The sequence below is a fragment of the Lithobates pipiens genome, unplaced genomic scaffold (assembly GCF_037356315.1).
Source record: "Lithobates pipiens isolate NorthernLeopardFrog02 unplaced genomic scaffold, aLitPip1_a1.2 Scaffold_25, whole genome shotgun sequence".
Lineage (NCBI taxonomy): Eukaryota > Metazoa > Chordata > Amphibia > Anura > Ranidae > Lithobates > Lithobates pipiens.
This window is the reverse complement of record NW_027507787.1, coordinates 160,184,076-160,207,522: the sequence shown is the minus strand read 5'-3', so window position 1 is coordinate 160,207,522 and position 23,447 is coordinate 160,184,076.

Below are 23,447 nucleotides of genomic sequence, written 5' to 3'. Positions count from 1 at the left end.
GTTCCTTTAGTAATTGAGGGTGTCCTGTCCCAAGTTCTTGTAGCAATGGGGGTGTCCTGTCTGCAGTTTCTGTAGTAATGGGGGTGTCCTGTCTCCAGTTTCTGTAGTAATGGGGGGTGTCCTGTCTCCAGTTTCTGTAGTAATGGGGGGTGTCCTGTCTCTGTAGTAATGGGGGGGTGTCCTGTCTCCAGTTCCTGTAGTAATGGGGAATGTCCTGTCTCCAATTCCTGGAGTAATGGCGGGTGACCTGTCTCCAGTTCCTGTAGAAATGGGGAGTGTTCGGTCTCCAGTTTCTGTAGTAATTGGGGGGGGGGGGTGTCCTGTCCCCAGTTCCTGTAGTAATGGAGGGTGTACTGTCTCCAGTTCCTGTAGTAATGGGAAGTGGTCTGTCTCCATTTTCTGTAGTAATGGGGATGTCATGTCCCCAGTTCCTGTAGTAATGGAGGGTGTTCTGTACTCCAGTTCCTGTAGTAATGGGGGGTGTTCTGTCTCCAGTCCCTGTAGTAAGTAAGGGGGGTGTCCTGTCCCCAGTTCCTGTAGTAATGGAGGGTGTCCTGTCCCAAGTTCCTGTAGTAATGGGGGATGCCCTGTCTGCAGTTTCTGTAGTAATGGGGGGTATCCTTTCTCCAGTTTCTGTAGTAATGGGGGTGTCCTGTCTCCAGTTTCTGTAGTAATGGGGGTCTCCTTTCCCCATTTCCTATAGTAATGGAGGGTGTCCTGTCTCCAGTTGCTGTGGTAATGGGGGGTGTCCTGTACCCAGTTCCTGTAGTAATGGAGGGTGTTTCCCGCCCAAGTTCTTGTAGTAATGGGGGTAACCTGTCTGCAGTTTCTGTAGTAATGGGGGGTGTCCTGTCTCCAGTTCCTTTAGTAATGGGGAGTGTCCTGTCCCCAGTTCCTGTAGTAATGGGGGGGTGTCCTGTCCCAAGTTACGGTAGTAATGGAGGGGTGTCCTGTCCCAAGTTCCTGTAGTAATGGGGGGTGTCCTGTCCCCAGTTCCTGTAGTAATGGAGGGTGTCCTGTCTCCAGTTCCTGTAGTAATGGGGAGTCTTTTGTCTCCAGTTCATGTAGTAATTGGGGGGGGGGGTGTCCTGTCCCCAGTTCCTGTAGTAATGGAGGATGCCCTGTCTCCAGTTCCTGTAGTAATGGAGGGGTGTCCTGTCCCAAGTTCCTGTAGTAATGGGGGGTATCCTGTCCCCAGTTACTGTAGTAGTGGAGGGTGTCCTGTCTCCAGTTCCTGTAATAATGGGGAGTGTTCTGTCTCCAGTTCCTGTAGTAATGTGGGGTGTCCTGTCCCCAGTTCCTGTGGTAATGGAGGGTGTCCTGTGTCCAGATCCTGTAGTAATTGGGGGGGGGGGGTGTCCTGTCGCCAGTTCCTGTAGTAATGGAGGGTGTCCTGTCTTCAGTTCCTGTAGTAATGGGGGTGTCCTGTCCCCAGTTCCTGTAGTAATGGGATGTGTCCTGTCCCCAGTTCCTGTAGTTATGGAGGGTATCCTGTTCCAAGTTCCTGTAGTAATGGGGATGCCCTGTCTCCAGTTCCTGTAGTAATGGGGAGTGTTCTGTCTCCAGTTCCTGTAGTAATGGGGGAGGGGTTCCTGTAGTAATGAGGGTTGTCCTGTCTCCAATTCCTGTAATAATGAGTAGTGTTCTGTCTCCAGTTCATGTAGTAAGGGGGGGGGGGGGGGGGGTGTTCTGTCTGCAGTTCCTGTAGTAATGGGGGTGTTCTGTCTGCAGTTCCTGTAGTAATGGGGGGTGTCTTGTCCCCAGTTCCTGTAGTAATGGGGGTGTCCTGTCTCCAGTTCCTGTAGTAATGGGGGTGTCCTGTCCCCAGTTCCTGTAGTAATGGAGGGTGTTCTGTCTCCAGTTCCTGTAGTAATTGGGGGGGGGGGGGGTGTCCTGTCGCCAGTTCCTGTAGTAATGGAGGATGCCCTGTCTCCAGTTCCTGTAGTAATGGGGGTGTCCTGTCTCCAGTTCCTGTAGTATTGGGGAGTGTTCTGCCTCCAGTTCCTGTAGTAATGGGGGTTGTTCTGTCTCCAATTCTTTTAATAATGAAGGGTGTCCTGTCCCCAGTTCCTGTAGTAATGGAGGGTGTCCTGTCTGCAGTTCCTGTAGTAATGAAGGGTGTCCTGTCTGCAGTTCCTGTAGTAATGAAGGGTGTCCTGTCCCCAGTTCCTTTAGTAATTGAGGGTGTCCTGTCCCAAGTTCTTGTAGCAATGGGGGTGTCCTGTCTGCAGTTTCTGTAGTAATGGGGGGTGTCCTGTCTCCAGTTTCTGTAGTAATAGGGGGTGCCCTGTCTCCAGTTTCTGTAGTAATGGGGGGTGTCCTGTCTCCAGTTTCTGTAGTAATGGGGGGTGTCCTGTCTCCAGTTTCTGTAGTAATGGGGGGTGTCCTGTCTCCAGTTCCTGTAGTAATGGGGAATGTCCTGTCTCCAGTTCCTGGAGTAATGGCGGGTGACCTGTCTCAAGTTCCTGTAGTAATGCGGAGTGTTCAGTCTCCAGTTTCTGTAGTAATTGGGGGGGGGGGGTGTCCTGTCCCCAGTTCCTGTAGTAATGGAGGGTGTACTGTCTCCAGTTCCTGTAGTAATGGGAAGTGGTCTGTCTCCATTTTCTGTAGTAATGGGGATGTCATGTCCCCAGTTCCTGTAGTAATGGAGGGTGTTCTGTCCTCCAGTTCCTGTAGTAATGGGGGGTGTTCTGTCTCCAGTCCCTGTAGTAAGTAAGTGGGGTGTCCTGTCCCCAGTTCCTGTAGTAATGGGGAGTGTCTTGTCTCCAATACTAATGAAGGGTGTCCTGTCCCCAGTTCCTGTAGTAATGGAGGGTGTCCTGTCTCCAGTTCCTATAGTAATTAAGGGTGTCTGGTCCCCAGTTCCTGTAGTAATGGAGGGTGTCCTGTCCCAAGTTCCTGTAGTAATGGGGGGTGTCCTGTCTGCAGTCTCTGTAGTAATGGGGGGTATCCTTTCTCCAGTTTCTGTAGTAATGGGGCGTGTCCTGTCTCCAGTTTCTGTAGTAATGGGGGTGTCCTGTCCCCAGTTCCTATAGTAATGGAGGGTGTCCTGTCTCCAGTTCCTGTAGTAATGAGGGGTGTCCTGTCCCCAGTTCCTGTAGTAATGGAGGGTGTTTCTCGTCCCAAGTTCTTGTAGTAATGGGGGTAACCTGTCTGCAGTTTCTGTAGTAATGGGGGGTGTCCTGTCTCCAGTTCCTTTAGTAATGGGGAGTGTCCTGTCCCCAGTTCCTGTAGTAATGGGGGGTGTCCTGTCCCAAGTTCCTGTAGTAATGGAGGGGTGTCCTGTCCCAAGTTCCTGTAGTAATGGGGGGTGTCCTGTCCCCAGTTCCTGTAGTAATGGAGGGTGTCCTGTCTCCAGTTCCTGTAGTAATGGGGAGTGTTCTGTCTCCAGTTCCTGTAGTAATGGGGGGTGTCCTGTCCCCAGTTCCTGTAGTAATGGAGGGTGTCCTGTCTCCAGTTCCTGTAGTAATGGGGAGTCTTTTGTCTCCAGTTCATGTAGTAATTGGGGGGGGGGTGTCCTGTCCCCAGTTCCTGTAGTAATGGAGGGTGTTCTGTCTCCAGTTCCTGTAGTAATTGGGGGGGGGGGGGTCCTGTCGCCAGTTCCTGTAGTAATGGAGGATGCCCTGTCTCCAGTTCCTGTAGTAATGTGGGGTGTCCTGTCCCCAGTTCCTGTGGTAATGGAGGGTGTCCTGTCTCCAGATCCTGTAGTAATTGGGGGGGGGTGTCCTGTCGCCAGTTCCTGTAGTAATGGAGGGTGTCCTGTCTCCAGTTCCTGTAGTAATGGGGGTGTCCTGTCCCCAGTTCCTGTAGTAATGGAATGTGTCCTGTCCCCAGTTCCTGTTGTTATGGAGGGTATCCTGTTCCAAGTTCCTGTAGTAATAGGGGTGTCCTGTCCAGGGCCGGTGCTACCACTAGGCAAACTAGGCAGCCGCCTAGGGCGCACTGCTGCCTAGGGGCGCCCAGCTGCTGGCTTCCCTCCATGTTTGCATGCTCTGCAGGCTGCAGCATGTAACTAACTCAGTCCAACTGGTAGTGTAATAAGAGGTGCAGCAGAGCACTGGAGCCAGTGCTAGAGGAAGCAGAGCCGATGCTTCCTGTATAGCGTCACCTTCTGTCACATGAGCAGCCGCAGGGCAAAGGGGGTGGATGGTCGAGTTGGTGGAGCCAATGGAGGCGACAAAGGGTGCCTAGGGTGTCAAAAATCCTTGCACCAGCCCTGGTCCTGTCTGTAGTTTCTGTAGTAATGGGGGTGTCCTGTCTCCAGTTCCTGTAGTAATGGGGGTGTCCTGTCTCCAGTTCCTGTAGTAATGGGGAGTGTTCTGTCTCCAGTTCCTGTAGTAATGGGGGGGGGATTCCTGTAGTAATGAGTAGTGATGGACGAACTTCCGACGGGACGTTTCGCGAACGCGAAACGCGAACGGACACAAACGTTCGCGAAAACGACCGTTCGCCGCGGGCTCCATTGACTTCAATGGGAGGCGAATTTCGCAAACCTTTAGGTCGAATTTGCGGCCACGGGGTAATTATTAGGGGGTAGCACGTAGTCCCACCACCTGGACAATAGCATAATACATGTATGAGGTGAATTTGGGATCGATAACTACAAGCATTTTTTTTTTATTTGGGAAATTGTTCTGACAATTCAGGACTATGGAGCTAATGAAGGCAATGGAGGAGAGGGAAGGTCAGGGACCAGGGTAGGCAAACAAGAGGGTGCAGGAGATACAGAGCACTGACAGCAGCACCGTAATACAGAGCACTGACATCAGCACCGTGACATACAGCGCTGACAGCAGCTCCGTGACATACAGCGCTGACAGCAGCTCCGTGACATACAGCGCTGACAGCAGCTCCGTGACATACAGCGCTGACAGCAGCTCCGTGACATACAGCGCTGACAGCAGCTCCGTGACATACAGCGCTGACAGCAGCACCGTGACATACAGCGCTGACAGCAGCTCCGTGACATACAGCGCTGACAGCAGCTCCGTGACATACAGCGCTGACAGCAGCTCCGTGACATACAGCGCTGACAGCAGCTCCGTGACATACAGCGCTGACAGCAGCTCCGTGACATACAGCGCTGACAGCAGCTCCGTGACATACAGCGCTGACAGCAGCTCCGTGACATACAGCGCTGACAGCAGCTCCGTGACATACAGCGCTGACAGCAGCTCCGTGACATACAGCGCTGACAGCAGCACCGTGACATACAGCGCTGACAGCAGCTCCGTGACATACAGCGCTGACAGCAGCTCCGTGACATACAGCGCTGACAGCAGCTCCGTGACATACAGCACTGACAGCAGCTCCGTGACATACAGCGCTGACAGCAGCTCCGTGACATACAGCGCTGACAGCAGCTCCGTGACATACAGCACTGACAGCAGCTCCGTGACATACAGCGCTGACAGCAGCTCCGTGACATACAGCGCTGACAGCAGCTCCGTGACATACAGCGCTGACAGCAGCTCCGTGACATACAGCGCTGACAGCAGCTCCGTGACATACAGCGCTGACAGCAGCTCCGTGACATACAGCGCTGACAGCAGCTCCGTGACATACAGCGCTGACAGCAGCACCGTGACATACAGCGCTGACAGCAGCTCCGTGACATACAGCGCTGACAGCAGCTCCGTGACATACAGCGCTGACAGCAGCTCCGTGACATACAGCGCTGACAGCAGCTCCGTGACATACAGCGCTGACAGCAGCTCCGTGACATACAGCGCTGACAGCAGCTCCGTGACATACAGCGCTGACAGCAGCTCCGTGACATACAGCGCTGACAGCAGCTCCGTGACATACAGCGCTGACAGCAGCTCCGTGACATACAGCGCTGACAGCAGCTCCGTGACATACAGCGCTGACAGCAGCACCGTGACATACAGCGCTGACAGCAGCTCCGTGACATACAGCGCTGACAGCAGCTCCGTGACATACAGCGCTGACAGCAGCTCCGTGACATACAGCACTGACAGCAGCTCCGTGACATACAGCGCTGACAGCAGCTCCGTGACATACAGCGCTGACAGCAGCTCCGTGACATACAGCACTGACAGCAGCTCCGTGACATACAGCGCTGACAGCAGCTCCGTGACATACAGCGCTGACAGCAGCTCCGTGACATACAGCGCTGACAGCAGCTCCGTGACATACAGCGCTGACAGCAGCTCCGTGACATACAGCGCTGACAGCAGCTCCGTGACATACAGCGCTGACAGCAGCTCCGTGACATACAGCGCTGACAGCAGCTCCGTGACATACAGCGCTGACAGCAGCTCCGTGACATACAGCGCTGACAGCAGCTCCGTGACATACAGCGCTGACAGCAGCTCCGTGACATACAGCGCTGACAGCAGCTCCGTGACATACAGCGCTGACAGCAGCTCCGTGACATACAGCGCTGACAGCAGCTCCGTGACATACAGCGCTGACAGCAGCACCGTGACATACAGCGCTGACAGCAGCTCCGTGACATACAGCGCTGACAGCAGCTCCGTGACATACAGCGCTGACAGCAGCTCCGTGACATACAGCACTGACAGCAGCTCCGTGACATACAGCGCTGACAGCAGCTCCGTGACATACAGCGCTGACAGCAGCACCGTGACATACAGCGCTGACAGCAGCTCCGTGACATACAGCGCTGACAGCAGCTCCGTGACATACAGCGCTGACAGCAGCTCCGTGACATACAGCGCTGACAGCAGCTCCGTGACATACAGCGCTGACAGCAGCTCCGTGACATACAGCGCTGACAGCAGCTCCGTGACATACAGCGCTGACAGCAGCTCCGTGACATACAGCGCTGACAGCAGCTCCGTGACATACAGCGCTGACAGCAGCTCCGTGACATACAGCGCTGACAGCAGCACCGTAAGCAGCCCCAGGAGGAAGTCAGCACAGCACAGGGATGGTGTGATCCCCTCATAATAAGAACCCCCAGGAGGAAGTCAGCACAGCACAGGGATGGTGGGAGCCCCTCATAATAAGAACACCCAGGAGGAAGTCAGCACAGCACAGGGATGGTGGGAACCCCTCATAATAAGCAGCCCCAGTAGAAATATGACACCGCTCAACCTCTTCAAAGAGGAGGGTAGGGGCATATAGTACGGTGTGCTTTTTTGGGTCAGGGAAGTGAGCCAAATGAATTAAGAAGGTCTGTGTGCTTGATTCCAAAAATTGTTTATAGACATATACATGGTCTACTGATCACATGTGTTGAATTCCTCCGAGATCCATGCCTCATTCATTTTTAGAAATGTGAGGTAGTTAACACTGTGGTGAGCTAGGCGAGTACGCTTATCGGTCACAATCCCCCCTGCTGCGCTGAACGTCCTTTCGGACAGGACACTGGATGAGGGGCAAGCCAACAGTTCGATTGCAAATTGGGCAAGCTCTGGCCAGAGGTCAAGCCTGCCCACCCAGTAGTCTAGGGGTTCATCACTCCTCAGAGCGTCCACATCGGCCGTTAACCCAATGTAGTCGGACACCTGACGGTCTAGGCGTTCCCTGATGCTGGATCCGGATGACACCTGTCGATGGGTCGGCTGAAAGAATGACCTCATATCCGAAGTCACCAACACATCTTCAAACCGGCCTCTTCTTGCAGGCGCTGTTGGATTGGTACCCGCAAATCCTTCTCTGGGAGTGGGAATTGCTCCTCTGCCAGCGCACGCAAAAGCAGAATGCAGCATTTCTCGAAGCAAGGCCTGGAAGTGCTGCATTCTGACAGCCCTCTGCGACGGCGGTAACATTTCCGCCATTTTGTGTTTGTACCGGGGGTCTAAGTACGTTGCCACCCAGTACTGGTCCTTGACCCTCATGCTTTTTATACGGGGGTCCCTATTAAAACACTGGAGCATGAAGGCCCCCATTTGCACTAAAGTGGAAGCGGTGTGGTGGCCTGGCTCCTGCTCATCATCCAGGATAATGTCGTCCTCTTCATTCTCCTCTCCCCATCCTCGCACAACAGGGATCCCAGAAAGGTTTAAAGCATGCTCTTCTTGCTCCTGCTCATCCGCCCCGGCACCATCCTCCTCTGACTCCTCATCAGACTCCTGTTGTTGACTTGTCTCAGATAGAGTAGCCCCCCCTGGGAATTCATCCAGCATTGCGACTTCCTCATCTTCCCGCTCCTGCTCCTCCACAGCCTGATCAATGACACGACGCAATGCACGCTCCAGAAAGAAGGCATAAGGTACCATGTCACTGATGGCGCCATGGCTGCGACTGACCAGTTTGGTGATCTCCTCAAATGGCCGCAGAAGTCTGCATGTGTCGCGCATGAGCAGCCACTGGCGCGGTGAAAAAAAACCCAGCTCCCCAGAACCGTTTCTTTCGCAGAGTTCATACAGGTAGACGTTAACTGCACGTTTCTGCTGGAGCAGCCTATCAAGCATATAGAAGGTTGAGTTCCATCGCGTCGGGCAATCGCAAATAAGACGTCTGACCGGCAGATGGTGTCGCCGCTGAATGTCAGCAAGGCGAGCCATGGCCGTGTAAGATCTTCTGAAATGGGCCGAGATTTTCCTTGCCTGCCGCAAGATGTCCTGGACCCCAGGGTATTTGACAAGGAATCGCTGCACGACCAAGTTTAAGACGTGTGCCATGCACGGCACGTGCGTGATTTTGCCCTGTTTCAATGCGCTAAGCAGATTGGCACCGTTGTCACACACCACTTTACCAACTGTCAAATTGAGCGGTGTTAGCCACTCATCTGCCTGTGAACGCAAAGCTGAAAGGAGTGCCGGGCCAGTGTGGCTCTTTGCTTCCAGGCACAACAGACGCAGCACGGCATGGCAACGTCTCACCTGGCATGTGGAATAGGTTCTGGGGAGCTTGGGCGGTGCAGTGGAAGAGACGCTAGCAGCGGAAAAGGAGGAGGCAGCTGAGGAGGAGAGGGAGGAGGATGGAGTAGGAGGAGGAGAAGAAGAGTCAGGCCTGCATGCAATCCGTGGCGGTAAAACCAAATCTACACGGGTGCCACGGGTTACATGCTTGACGGCCGTCAGAAGGTTCACCCAGTGGGCAGTAAAACTGATATACCTTCCCTGCCCGTGTTTGCTAGACCACGTGTCTGTGGTCAGATGTATCTTGGCACCGACACTGTGTGCCAGAGATACATTCACTTGCCGCTGAACATGGCCATATAGCTCTGGGATGCCCTTCTCTGAGAAATACTTCCTTCCTGGGACCTTCCATTGTGGTGTTCCAATGGCCACAAATTTGCGAAAGGCCTCCGAGTCCACCAGTTTATATGGCAGTAGTTGGCGGGCTATGAGTTCTGACAAGCCAGCCGCCAACCGTTGGGCAAGAGGGTTATCCGGCGTCATCATTTTTTTACGCTCAAACATTAGGCCCACGGAAGCCTGCCTTTTTGCAGAAAAATGTGAGCTTGGCGTGATGGAAGGTGGAGTGGAGGACAATTGTGAGGAGAGAGGAGAAGGAGAAGTAGAAGACGAGGCTGGACGGTGAGAGCCTGCAGTGTGGCTTTGTGTGTTCCGTTGCTCCCACTGGGCTCGGTGATGGCTGCTCATGTGCCTTCTTAAGGCGGTCGTCCCTAGGTGAGTATTGGGCTTACCGCGACTAACGCGTTGACTGCAAAGATTGCAGATGGCAACGCTATTGTCAGCAGCGGACACGTTAAAAAAAGCCCACACTGCGGAGCCATGTGCCGGTGTCCTGGGAGCGCCAGATGTGACCGTACATGGTCGATGACTCGCTCCTGATACATTTGCAGTCTGCTTTGTCCCTGCTGTGCAATGTAAGTCATTGCTGCTTCTCCTCCCTATCTGCTGGTCCATATCTCCCTCTGAACTCCCCTCCTCTTCCTCTCTTGTGGGCACCCACGTGACATCACTAGACACGTCATCATCAACGTCACCTTCCCCACCGCTATAAGTAGAGTAGGCAGCAACACCGGGGACCAACCTCCTCCTTGGGCTGATCTGGGTACTGGCGTCAGACTGCTGAGTAGCGCTTGTTGCTACCTCCTCTTCCTGATCCAATACCAAGAGTGGCTGCGCATCAGAAATGTCCTCTTGATATGGATCGGAAAATAATTCCAGTGACTCAAGCGGAAGGTATGTGGTGGTGGTGGTGGTGGTCGTGTTGTTGGTGGTAGTGTCTTTGGGGGTGCACATAGCAGAGAGTGAAGAAGAGGGTGCAGATCGAGAGGATGAGGAGGGTGCAGAAGAGTAAGGCTGAGCGAGCCACTCAACCAAGTCTGGTGCATCCTTTAAAGTAATTGAACGCACCTTCTGCAACTTCCCACTTTGGCTCAAGCCTGTTGCTCCTGCCCTACCCCTACCACCCCTGCGGAAGGGCCTGCCTCTTCCTCTGCATGTCATTTTTTAAATGACCCTGTGACAAAACTCTTAGTCCCTATACCGCTGAAGGACTGCTGCAGTATAGGTGAGCGGTCAGCAGTGGTGCACGTCAACCCTATCTATTGTGGACCTATAGCGGTCCTTACAGAACAGCAGACTGTACCGCACTCAAGCCTATGTACCGTAGCACCCTATACCAAGTTACCAGTCCTTATAAGAACTTTTGTGGACCAAGCAGGTTGTGTATTAGTGTTTAGCAGACTGTACGTCAGTCCCTATACCGCTGAAGGACTGCTGCAGTATAGGGCAGCGGTCAGCAGTGGTGCACGTCAACCCTATCTATTGTGGACCGATAGCGGTCCTTACAGAACAGCAGACTGTACCGCACTCAAGCCTATGTACCGTAGCACCCTATACCAAGTTACCAGTCCTTATAAGAACTTTTGTGGACCAAGCAGGTTGTGTATTAGTGTTTAGCAGACTGTACGTCAGTCCCTATACCGCTGAAGGACTGCTGCAGTATAGGGCAGCGGTCAGCAGTGGTGCACGTCAACCCTATCTATTGTGGACCGATAGCGGTCCTTACAGAACAGCAGACTGTACCGCACTCAAGCCTATGTACCGTAGCACCCTATACCAAGTTACCAGTCCTTATAAGAACTTTTGTGGAACAAGCAGGTTGTGTGTTAGTGATTAGCAGACTGTACGTCAGTCCCTATACCAATGAAGGACTGCTGCAGTATAGGGCAGCGGTCAGCAGTAGTGCACGGCAACCCTATGTATTGTGGACCGATAGCGGTCCTTACAGAACAGCAGACTGTACTGCACTCAGGCCTATGTACCGTAGCACCCTATACCAAGTTACCAGTCCTTATAAGAACTTTTGTGGACCAAGCAGGTTGTGTGTTAGTGTTTAGCAGACTGTGCGTCAGTCCCTATACCGCTGAAGGACTGCTGCAGTATAGGGCAGCGGTCAGCAGTAGTGCACGGCAACCCTATGTATTGTGGACCGATAGCGGTCCTTACAGAACAGCAGACTGTAACGCACTCAGGCCTATGTACCGTAGCACCCTATACCAAGTTACCAGTCCTTATAAGAACTTTTGTGGACCAAGCAGGTTGTGTGTTAGTGATTAGCAGACTGTACGTCAGTCCCTATACCAATGAAGGACTGCTGCAGTATAGGGCAGCGGTCAGCAGTAGTGCACGGCAACCCTATGTATTGTGGACCGATAGCGGTCCTTACAGAACAGCAGACTGTAACGCACTCAGGCCTATGTACCGTAGCACCCTATACCAAGTTACCAGTCCTTATAAAAACTTTTGTGGACCAAGCAGGTTGTGTGTTAGTGTTTAGCAGACTGTGCGTCAGTCCCTATACCGCTGAAGGACTGCTGCAGTATAGGGCAGCGGTCAGCAGTGGTGCACGTCAACCCTATCTATTGTGGACCGATAGCGGTCCTTACAGAACAGCAGACTGTACCGCACTCAAGCCTATGTACCGTAGCACCCTATACCAAGTTACCAGTCCTTATAAGAACTTTTGTGGACCAAGCAGGTTGTGTATTAGTGTTTAGCAGACTGTACGTCAGTCCCTATACCGCTGAAGGACTGCTGCAGTATAGGGCAGCGGTCAGCAGTGGTGCACGTCAACCCTATCTATTGTGGACCGATAGCGGTCCTTACAGAACAGCAGACTGTACCGCACTCAAGCCTATGTACCGTAGCACCCTATACCAAGTTACCAGTCCTTATAAGAACTTTTGTGGAACAAGCAGGTTGTGTGTTAGTGATTAGCAGACTGTACGTCAGTCCCTATACCAATGAAGGACTGCTGCAGTATAGGGCAGCGGTCAGCAGTAGTGCACGGCAACCCTATGTATTGTGGACCGATAGCGGTCCTTACAGAACAGCAGACTGTAACGCACTCAGGCCTATGTACCGTAGCACCCTATACCAAGTTACCAGTCCTTATAAGAACTTTTGTGGACCAAGCAGGTTGTGTGTTAGTGATTAGCAGACTGTACGTCAGTCCCTATACCAATGAAGGACTGCTGCAGTATAGGGCAGCGGTCAGCAGTAGTGCACGGCAACCCTATGTATTGTGGACCGATAGCGGTCCTTACAGAACAGCAGACTGTACTGCACTCAGGCCTATGTACCGTAGCACCCTATACCAAGTTACCAGTCCTTATAAAAACTTTTGTGGACCAAGCAGGTTGTGTGTTAGTGTTTAGCAGACTGTGCGTCAGTCCCTATACCGCTGAAGGACTGCTGCAGTATAGGGCAGCGGTCAGCAGTAGTGCACGGCAACCCTATGTATTGTGGACCGATAGCGGTCCTTACAGAACAGCAGACTGTAACGCACTCAGGCCTATGTACCGTAGCACCCTATACCAAGTTACCAGTCCTTATAAGAACTTTTGTGGACCAAGCAGGTTGTGTGTTAGTGATTAGCAGACTGTACGTCAGTCCCTATACCAATGAAGGACTGCTGCAGTATAGGGCAGCGGTCAGCAGTAGTGCACGGCAACCCTATGTATTGTGGACCGATAGCGGTCCTTACAGAACAGCAGACTGTACCGCACCCAAGCCTATGTACCGTAGCACCCTAGACAGACCAAGTTACCAGTCCTGATAAAGAGCTTTGTGGAACAAGTGAGTTGTGAATGATTAGCAGACTGCAGCAGAAGGGCAGCAGTCAAGTATAATATTCTTTCTATATTTGGAAGAAAGAATATTATACGTGTACAAGCCTATTACCGTACCACTGATACCAGTCCTGAAAAGAACCTTTGTGGAACTAATAGTAACAGCAAGTCTTTAAAATTATCCTCACTGCCTGACACACTGCTTCCTGCCTGTCCCTATACAAATTGGCAAAAAAGAGTAGGCTGGAACGATTAGCTGGAACAGCTCTTTTGTGGACCTGATAGTAACAGCTAATGATGATGATGATGATGATGATGAAGAAAGACTAATCTGGCTGAGCTGTCCCTAAAATAGCAGCATACAGCGCTCTGTCCCTTTATCTAAACTGACAAAAGAAACTCAGGCTGCTGACCTAACACCTATACCAGTCCTGAAAAGAACTTTTGTGTACCAAATAGCTAGCGTTTTCTCTGTCCCTACTCCACACAGGATCCTTTCCCTACAGTGACAGAAGAAAGAATGTAAAATGGCCACCGGATCGGGTGTATTTATAGGTTAGGGGGAATGTCCAAGTGTCCATGAGCTGTCATGTCTCAATTGGTTGTCCTGTAACACATGATAAACGTGTCACGAAAGGTTAAAGTTCTTGTATACATTAAACACGTAAGTCCGCCGGGGCGAACGACGGAAAAAGGCGTTCGAACCCGCGGACGGCGAAAGTCGGAAATTCGCCGCGAAACGACCGCCGGGCGAACCGTTCGGCCATCACTAGTAATGAGGGTTGTCCTGTCTCCAATTCCTGTAATAATGAGTAGTGTTCTGTCTCCAGTTCATGTAGTAATGGGGGGGGTGTTCTGTCTGCAGTTCCTGTAGTAATGGGGGTGTTCTGTCTGCAGTTCCTGTAGTAATGGGGGTGTCTTGTCCCCAGTTCCTGTAGTAATGGGGGTGTCCTGTCTCCAGTTCCTGTAGTAATGGGGGTGTCCTGTCTCCAGTTCCTGTAGTAATGGGGAGTGTTCTGTCTCCAGTTCCTGTAGTAATGGGGGGGGGGGGGGTGTCCTGTCTCCATTTCCTGTAGTAATGGGGGTGTCCTGTCTCCAGTTCCTGTAGTAATGGGGGAGTGTTCTGTCTGCAGTTCCTGTAGTAATGGGGGAGTGTTCTGTCTGCAGTTCCTGTAGTAATGGGGGGTGTTCTGTCTGCAGTTCATGTAGTAATGGGGGGTATCCTTTTTCCAGTTTCTGTAGTAATGGGGGGGTGTCCTGTCTCCAGTTTCTGTAGTAATGGGGGGTATCCTTTCTCCAGTTTCTGTAGTAATGGGGCGTGTCCTGTCTCCAGTTTCTGTAGTAATGAGGGTGTCCTGTCCCCAGTTCCTATAGTAATGGAGGGTGTCCTGTCTCCAGTTCCTGTAGTAATGAGGGGTGTCCTGTCCCCAGTTCCTGTAGTAATGGAGGGTGTTTCCCGTCCCAAGTTCTTGTAGTAATGGGGGTAACCTGTCTGCAGTTTCTGTAGTAATGGGGGGTGTCCTGTCTCCAGTTCCTTTAGTAATGGGGAGTGTCCTGTCCCCAGTTCCTGTAGTAATGGGGGGTGTCCTGTCCCAAGTTACGGTAGTAATGGAGGGGTGTCCTGTCCCAAGTTCCTGTAGTAATGGGGGGTGTCCTGTCCCCAGTTCCTGTAGTAATGGAGGGTGTCCTGTCTCCAGTTCCTGTAGTAATGGGGAGTGTTCTGTCTCCAGTTCCTGTAGTAATGGGGGGTGTCCTGTCCCCAGTTCCTGTAGTAATGGAGGGTGTCCTGTCTCCAGTTCCTGTAGTAATGGGGAGTCTTTTGTCTCCAGTTCATGTAGTAATTGGGGTAACCTGTCTGCAGTTTCTGTAGTAATGGGGGGTGTCCTGTCTCCAGTTCCTTTAGTAATGGGGAGTGTCCTGTCCCCAGTTCCTGTAGTAATGGGGGGTGTCCTGTCCCCAGTTCCTGTAGTAATGGGGGGTGTCCTGTCCCAAGTTACGGTAGTAATGGAGGGGTGTCCTGTCCCAAGTTCCTGTAGTAATGGGGGGTGTCCTGTCCCCAGTTCCTGTAGTAATGGAGGGTGTCCTGTCTCCAGTTCCTGTACTAATGGGGAGTGTTCTGTCTCCAGTTCCTGTAGTAATGGGGGGTGTCCTGTCCCCAGTTCCTGTAGTAATGGAGGGTGTCCTGTCTCCAGTTCCTGTAGTAATGGGGAGTCTTTTGTCTCCAGTTCATGTAGTAATTGGGGGGGGGGTGTCCTGTCCCCAGTTCCTGTAGTAATGGAGGATGTTCTGTCTCCAGTTCCTGTAGTAATTGGGGGGGGGGTCCTGTCGCCAGTTCCTGTAGTAATGGAGGATGCCCTGTCTCCAGTTCCTGTAGTAATGTGGGGTGTCCTATCCCCAGTTCCTGCGGTAATGGAGGGTGTCCTGTCTCCAGATCCTGTAGTAATTGGGGGGGGGGTGTGTCCTGTCGCCAGTTCCTGTAGTAATGGAGGGTGTCCTGTCTCCAGTTCCTGTAGTAATGGGGGTGTCCTGTCCCCAGTTCCTGTAGTAATGGGATGTGTCCTGTCCCCAGTTCCTGTAGTTAGGGAGGGTATCCTGTTCCAAGTTCCTGTAGTAATAGGGGTGTCCTGTCTGTAGTTTCTGTAGTAATGGGGGTGTCCTGTCTCCAGTTCCTGTAGTAATGGGGGTGCCCTTGCTCCAGTTCCTGTAGTAATGGGGAGTGTTCTGTCTCCAGTTCCTGTAGTAATGGGGGGGGGGGGGGGATTCCTGTAGTAATGAGGGTTGTCCTGTCTCCAATTCCTGTAATAATGAGTAGTGTTCTGTCTCCAGTTCATGTAGTAATGGGGGGGGGGGGGGTGTTCTGTCTGCAGTTCCTGTAGTAATGGGGGTGTTCTGTCTGCAGTTCCTGTAGTAATGGGGGGTGTCTTGTCCCCAGTTCCTGTAGTAATGGGGGTGTCCTGTCTCCAGTTCCTGTAGTAATGGGGGTGTCCTGTCTCCAGTTCCTGTAGTAATGGGGAGTGTTCTGTCTCCAGTTCCTGTAGTAATGGGGGGGGGGGGGGGTGTCCTGTCTCCATTTCCTGTAGTAATGGGGGTTGTCCTGTCTCTAATTCCTGTAATAATGAGTAGTGTCCTGTCTGCAGTTCCTGTAGTAATGCGGGTGTTCTGTCTGCAGTTCCTGTAGTAATGAGTAGTGTCCTGTCTCCAGTTCCTGTAGTAATGGGGAGTGTCCTGTCTCCAGTTTCTGTAGTAATGGGGGGTGTTCTGTTTGCAGTTCCTGTAGTAATGGGGGGTGTTCTGTCTGCAGTTCCTGTAGTAATGGGGGTGTTCTGTCTGCAGTTCCTGTAGTAATGGGGGGGGGTGTTCTCTCTGCAGTTCCTGTAGTAATGGGGGGGTGTTCTCTCTGCAGTTCCTGTAGTAACGGGGGGGGGGGGGGTGTTCTGTCTGCAGTTCCTGTAGTAATGGGGGTGTTCTGTCTGCAGTTCCTGTAGTAATGGGGGTGTTCTGTCTGCAGTTCCTGTAGTGATGGGGGGTGTTCTGTCTGCAGTTCCTGTAGTAATGGGGGTGTTCTGTCTGCAGTTCCTGTAGTAATGGGGGGTGTTCTGTCTGCAGTTCCTGTAGTAATGGGGGAGTGTTCTGTCTGCAGTTCCTGTAGTAATGGGGGGGGGTGTTCTGTCTGCAGTTCCTGTAGTAATGGGGGGTGTTCTGTCTGCAGTTCCTGTAGTAATGGGGGGTGTTCTGTCTGCAGTTCCTGTAGTAATGGGGGTGTTCTGTCTGCAGTTCTTGTAGTAATGGGGGGTGTTCTGTCTGCAGTTCCTGTAGTAATGGGGGGTGTTCTGTCTGCAGTTCCTGTAGTAATGGGGGTGTTCTGTCTGCAGTTCCTGTAGTAATGGAGGGTGTCCTGACTCCAGTTTCTCTAGTAATGGGGGTGAACCAAATAAAGGATTTCAATGTAGAAATGTAAGGGTGCAATAAGGACGGCTAAGATAGAATATGAAAGACACATATCGGAGGAGAGCAAAAAAAAAATCCCAAGAAATTCTTTAAGTATGTAAACAGTAAAAAAGGAGGACAGACCATATTGGCCCCATAAAAAATGAGGAAGGACAGCTTGTTACAAAGGATGGCAAAGGTATTGAATTAATTCTTCTTCTCAGTCTTCACAAGGCAATTGATGGGCTTCAGTAACCAAAACTGCGTTTATCCTCATGACACATCACAGGAAGCACCTCCATGGTTAACAGAAGACAGAATTAAAATTAGACTTGGGAAACTTAACATTAATAAACCACCAGGACCAGATGGCTTGCACCCTAGGGTACTTAGGGAACTCAGCCAAGTAATTGCCAGACCATTGTTCCTAATTTTTACCAGTGTTAATTTTGGCAGCAAATTTCAATTTAATTTTAGTCTTATGCCCCTTACACACTATCACATTTTCTGCTGATTTTTTCCTTCAGGTTTACCAAAAGGGCCAGTTCGAGGGCCTGCCTGATTGCATACAAACTGAAACTCCTAAGGTTTGTCCTCATATTATATGGTTTTGGGAAATCTGAAGGAAAAACTCAGCAGAAAAACTGATAGCGTGTATGGGGCATAAGACTAAAACTAAATTGTCTTAGAACTAAAATGGCATTTTAGTTTTAGTCCCATTTTAGTCTTTTGCAATTGTTTTAGTTTTAGTCGTATTTATTCCACTAAATCTCCAGGACATTTTAGCCGACTAAAATCTCCAGTACATTTTAGTCAACTAAAGCTCATTTTAGTCATCTAAAATATAATTATGGGTGTAAAAAAAAAAAATTAGTCAACATGTCTCTACAATTTCCAAACTCATTATATACTGCTGGGGTGAAACATCTCATATGTTATTATTTATGGTATTATTGAGGTATGAACATGCACTACAGACCAGTGTTAATTTTGGAGACAAATTTCAATTTAGTTTTAGTCTTAGACTTTTGACTAAAATGCCATTTTTGTTTTAGTCATATTTTAGTCATCTCAATTGTTTTAGTTTTAGTTGTATTTTATTTGAGTAAAATAGTATTCATTTAGTCGACTAAAATATTTTAGTCGTTTTAGTCAACGAAATTAACACAGATTTTTACTGACAGTCTACTGACTGGAATGGTACCAGCTGATTGGACAAAAAGCCAATGTAACACCAATATTTAAAAAGGGCCCAAAATACATCCTTGGGAATTACAGACCAGTTAGCCTAACATCAATAGTATGCAAGCTCTTAGAGGGGATGAAAAGGGACTATATATAAGATTTTAGTAATGAGAACTGTATCATTAGCAGTAATCAGCATGGATTCATGAAGAATCGTTCTTGCCAAACCTATTGACCTTCTATGAGGAGGTGAGTTGCCATCTAGATAAAGGAAGGCCTGTAGAGAGGTACAGTATATCTGGGTTTTGCAAAAGCATTTGACACAGTTCCCCATAAATGTTTACTGTACAAAGTAAGGTGCGTTGGCATGGACCATAGGGTGGGTACATGGATTGAAAACTGGCTACAAGGGCGAGTTCAGAGGGTGGTGATAAATGGGGAGTACTCGGAATGGTCAGGGGTGGGTAGTGGGGTCCCCCAGGATTCTGTCCTGGGACCAATCCTATTTAATTTATTCATAAATGACCTGGAGGATGGGGTAAACAGTTCAATCTCTGTATTTGTAGACGATACTAAGCTAAGGGCAATAACTTCTCCGCAGGATGTGGAAACCTTGCAAGAAGATCGGAACAAATTAAAGGGGTTTTAAGGCTGGGTTCACACTGGAGCGGCTACGAGAACCGGATGTGATTCGCACCGCACTGCAGTGCAAATCACATCCGATCTCTGTGCGATGCAAGTTCAGCCATACAGATAGTATGGCTGAATTTGCATCGCACCCGCCACAAACTCGCACAGGACCCTTTTTTTGGTCCGCAGCAGAATTGGATCGCATGGGTGTTCACACCATGCGATCCGATTCCTGTCCGAGTTTGCAGATCGCACTGCGATATGCAAACTGATCTGGGGGTGTCATTAAGGTTTCACTGACACTCCCAGCAGTCCGCATAGGGCAGTGTGAACTGCCGGCGGGAGGCATGCGATGCAGGAACCCGCCGCGGATTCACGGCGTTCCCGCATCGCTTCAGTGTGAACCCAGCCTAAAGGTAAATGTTTTGTCACCTTAATGCATTCTATGCATTAAGGTGAAAAAACATCTCACAGTGCCTGCGCCCTCAGTCCCCCCGTTTTACTTACCTCACCCCTCGAAAGTCCCGCGCTCATCCCCCGACGTCCTTTCCACCTCCCAGCCTGGCCGCTGATTGGCTGGAGTGGATGGATGGAAAGCAGCGCAGCCATTGGCTCACGCTGCTGTCAATCACATCCACTGACGCGGAGCGCCGGGGGTTGGGCCGTGTGATACAGCGAGCGGCTATAGGCGCCGGCTGTATCACGGGAGCGTGCCCGCAGATGCTTCTCACCATGCGAGGGAGCTCGCATGAACGTGAGAAGCACCTGCGGGAGGAAGCAGAGACAGCCGCCGAGGGACCCCAGAAGAGCAGGTTCGGGGCCACTCTGTGCAAAACGAGCTGCACAGTGGAGGTAAGTATAACATGTTTGTTATAAAAAAAAAAAAAAATAATTCACTTTACAATCCCTTTAATAGGGTGAGCAACTACATGGCAAATGAGGTTCAATGTAGAAAAATTTAAAATAATGCATTTGGGTGGCAAAAATGTGAATGCAATCTATAGACAGGGGGGAGAACATCTGGGGGAATCTAGGATGGAAAAGGACCTGGGGGTCCTTGTAGATGATAAGCTTAGCAATGGCATGCAATGCCAAGCTGCTGTTAAAGCAAACAGAATATTGGCATTATTAAAAAGGGGATTAACTCCAGAGATAAAACGATAATTCTCCCGCTCTACAAGACTCTGGTCCGGCCGCACCTGGAGTATGCCGTCCAGTTCTGGGCACCAGTCCTCAGGAAGGATGTACTGGAAATGGAGCGAGTACAAAGAAGGCAACAAAGCTAATAAAGGGTCTGGAGGATATTAGTTATGAGGAAAGGTTGCGAGCACTGAACTTATTCTCTCTGGAGAAGAGACGCTTGAGAGGGGATATGATTTAAATCCACAAATACTGTACCAGTGACCCCACAATAGGGATAAAACTTTTTCGTGGACGGGAGTTTAAGTGGCCACTCATTAAAATTAGAAGAAAAGAGGTTTAAACTTAAACTACGTAGAGGGTTCTTTACTGTAAGTGCGGCAAGGATGTGGAATTCCCTTCCACAGGTGGTGGTCTCAGCGGGGACCATCAATAGCTTCAAGAAACTATTAGATAAGCAGTTGAATGACCATAACATACAGGGATATACAATGTAATACAGACATATAATCACACACATGGGTTGGACTTGATTGACGTGTGTAACTATGTAATAGTCACACCATACACTTTCATTTTAAAATGTCAGCATTTTAATAACAATACAAACAAACAATCATTATATTTGACAATCCAATATAAACTCACTTGAAAATCTTCTATCATGCTTTGAACGCTACTTGTCTGTTATCCATCTCTTTCCACAGTGTCCAGGATTTGCAGCATGCTTTGCAATTTCTCAATTTCTAAGGACTACATATCCCATGGTACCATGCTGCTTGCAAGCTGTGATTCCACTACTAAATCTGCCTCATGAAACTCCTCATCCCTGCACCTCTGTAGTTCAGAAGGCAGGCTCAGTGAATTGTGTGACACAGCAGTGTTTCCCAACATTTCTTCAGTCAACCCTTTAATCATAAATAACAAAAAGAAACTGCACTGCTCGACAAACTGTGTTTGAAAAAGCTCCTAAGTGACAAATGCAACTCTACTGTGAGATACTATACACAGTCACTTTAAAATTACATCAACACACTTTAACCACTTTTACTCCCCTTCATGACCAGGCCATTTTTTGCTATACCTCACTGTGTTACTTTAACCAAATAAAATGTATGTCCTTTTTTCCCCACAAATAAAGCTTTCTTTTGGTGGTATTTGATCCCTAGGGATGGGCCGAACACCCCCTGGTTCGGTTCGCACCAGAACACCATTAAAGTCTATGGGACACAAACATGAGAAATCAAAAGTGTTAATTTTAAAGGTTTATATGCAAGTTATTGTCATAAAAAGTGTTTGGGGACCCGGGTCCTACCCCAGGGGACATGTATCAATGCAAAAAAAAGTTGTAAAAACTGCCTTTTTTCAGGAGCAGTGATTTTTAATAAGCGTGTGTAGTGTGGTGTGAATAACACTGTGTAGTGGTGCTACTAAAGTGTTGGTGTGTACTACACTTCTGTGTCACCTCACTGATCACATTTTTTGTTTCATTAATATTTTTTTTATTTTAATTTTTTTTGCAGTATCAGGTTCTGTTGCTACATTAATAGTACCCCAGTGCAGCAGCACTAAAAATATTTTAGGGCATAGTTGCTGTCCCCCCTTCTGCATCGCTGGTGTTTCTTTTCTGCATCAGCAGTGGTTCCCTTTTTTTTTCCTCCACAATTGCATCATCCTTATTTTCTTTATTAAAAAAAAACTATAATAAAATGTTTTATAGTGCACCAAACACAAAAGTATTGCACCCAAGCACCATATTCCCATCCCACACTCTATAATAAAACGTTTTTGTTTTTTTCAAAATTTTAACAGCAGGGCCATTCCTGTGCCCAGCAAGAGTAACTGTGATGCCGCGTACACACGTACGGACTTTCCGCCAGAAAAGGTTAGAGGTTTCCCGACGGACTTTCCACGGAGTTACGACAGACTTTCGAACAAACGGACTTGGCCACACACGAATGGACCAAAGTCCGTTCGTTTTGAACATGATGACATGCGACGGGACTAGAAAAGGAAGTTCAATAGCCAGTAGCCAATAGCTGCCCTTGCGTCGTATTTGGTCCATCAGACCAGTATACAGATGAACAGTTTTCCCAATAGGAATTGATTCCGTCAGACAGATTGGAAACATGTTTTATTTCTAGGTCTGTCTGAATTTTTTAAAGAAAAACTATCGGACTATCCGACTGAATGATTCTGTCTGACCTATTCTGACGAAAAGTCTGGTCGTGTGTATGCGGCATGAGGGGGTTACAGTGTTTAGGAACCACTAGGGATGAACGTGCAGGGTGCAGGGGCGCTGCTACCCTAATCCATGCGTCCGGTCCCTAATCTACATGAAGGACGCCGGACACATAGATTGCAATGAATTATTTTTTTTCAGCCCGGATTTCCCCTTGCGTCAGAGGGGTCAGGTGACGGGTGGCCCCATCCTCCTAAGCTAAGACGTGTCAGGCTGCCAGGATTCCCGCAGTGTCTCCGGTGGAGACAGGATGGATGCGCTGCGCTGGACCATCAGGAGAGATCACCCATCGCTGGACCCCGGAGAAGAGATCAGATCACCCATTTCTGGACCCCGGAGAAGAGATTAGCCATCGCTGGATAGCAAGAGTGGATTACCACCGCTGGAATCTTTTTTTAAATTTTTTTTATTTCTAATAAAGGACTTTTCCCAACGGTGTCTGTGTGTTTTTTACCAATTTTTTACACTTTCTTTGTGAAATGGTAGGGGTACTTTTGTACCCCCTTACCATTTCAAACGAGGGGGTGGGATCTGGGGGTCCCCATGTTAAAGGGGGCTTCCAGATTCTGATAAGCCCCCCCACCCGCAGACCCCCACAACCACCATCCAGGGTTGTGGGGATGAGGCCCTTGTCCCCATCAACATGGGGACATGGTGCTTTTAGGGGTCACAGACCCCCAAAGCATCCTCACAATGTTGAGGGCATGTGGCCTGGTACGGTTCAGGAGGGGGGGCGCTCCCTCTGCCCCTCCCCCAACTTTTCCTGCGGTGTGCCAGGTTGCGTGCTTGGATAAAGGGTCTGGTATAGATTTTTGGGGGGAACTCCAGGCCATTTTTTTTTTTATTTGGCGTGGAGTTCCCCTTAAAATCCATACCAGACCTGAAGGGTCTGGTATGGATATTAGGGGGGAACCCCACGTCATTTTTTTTTTGATTTGATGCGGGGTTCCCCTTCATATTAAGGTTCCCCTTAATATGAAGGGCCTGGTAATTGAATTTGGGGGAACCCCACGCTTTTTTTATCAATGACTTTCAATGACTGTTCTCTGTATTATGAGGAGCCGACAATTCATTATAGCCGCAAGTGATTTTAAATGACTTTTTTTCCTGCAGAAATTACACTTTGTGCAGGGACAGTTCTAAGCACGGGAAACATGCGCCCCTTCACAGGCATACTATACACACCCCCCAGGTACGAAATTAAAATAATATTACACTTTTATTGTCTCACTTTAAGCATTATTAAAATCACTGCTCCCAAAAAAAACGACGTTTTTAAAACTTTTTTTTGCATTGATACATGTCCCCTGGGGAAGGACCCGGGTCCCCAAACACTTT